Here is a 280-nt window from a genome sequence, read left to right as displayed (position 1 = left end):
CCCGTGCTGGGATCCCAGAGCTTGATAGTCTTATCACTGGAGCCAGACGCCAGCAGTTGGCCATCTGGCGAGAAGGCCACTGAGCGAACCCAGCCTGAATGGCCTTCCAGGGTTTGCTTGAGGGTGCCTGTGCTAGGATCCCAGAGCTTAATAGTCTTGTCATCAGAACCAGATGCTAGCAGTTGGCTATCTGGTGAGAAGGCTACTGACTCAACCCAGCCTGAATGGCCTTCCAGGGTCTGCTTAAGGGCGCCTGTGCTGGGGTCCCAGAGCTTGATAG

Source organism: Aspergillus pseudoviridinutans, assembly GCF_018340605.1.
Source record: "Aspergillus pseudoviridinutans IFM 55266 DNA, scaffold_10, whole genome shotgun sequence".
In the NCBI taxonomy this organism is placed as follows: Eukaryota; Fungi; Ascomycota; class Eurotiomycetes; order Eurotiales; family Aspergillaceae; genus Aspergillus; species Aspergillus pseudoviridinutans.
The sequence above is the reverse complement of the archived record's forward strand: the minus strand, read 5'-3'. Positions refer to the sequence as shown.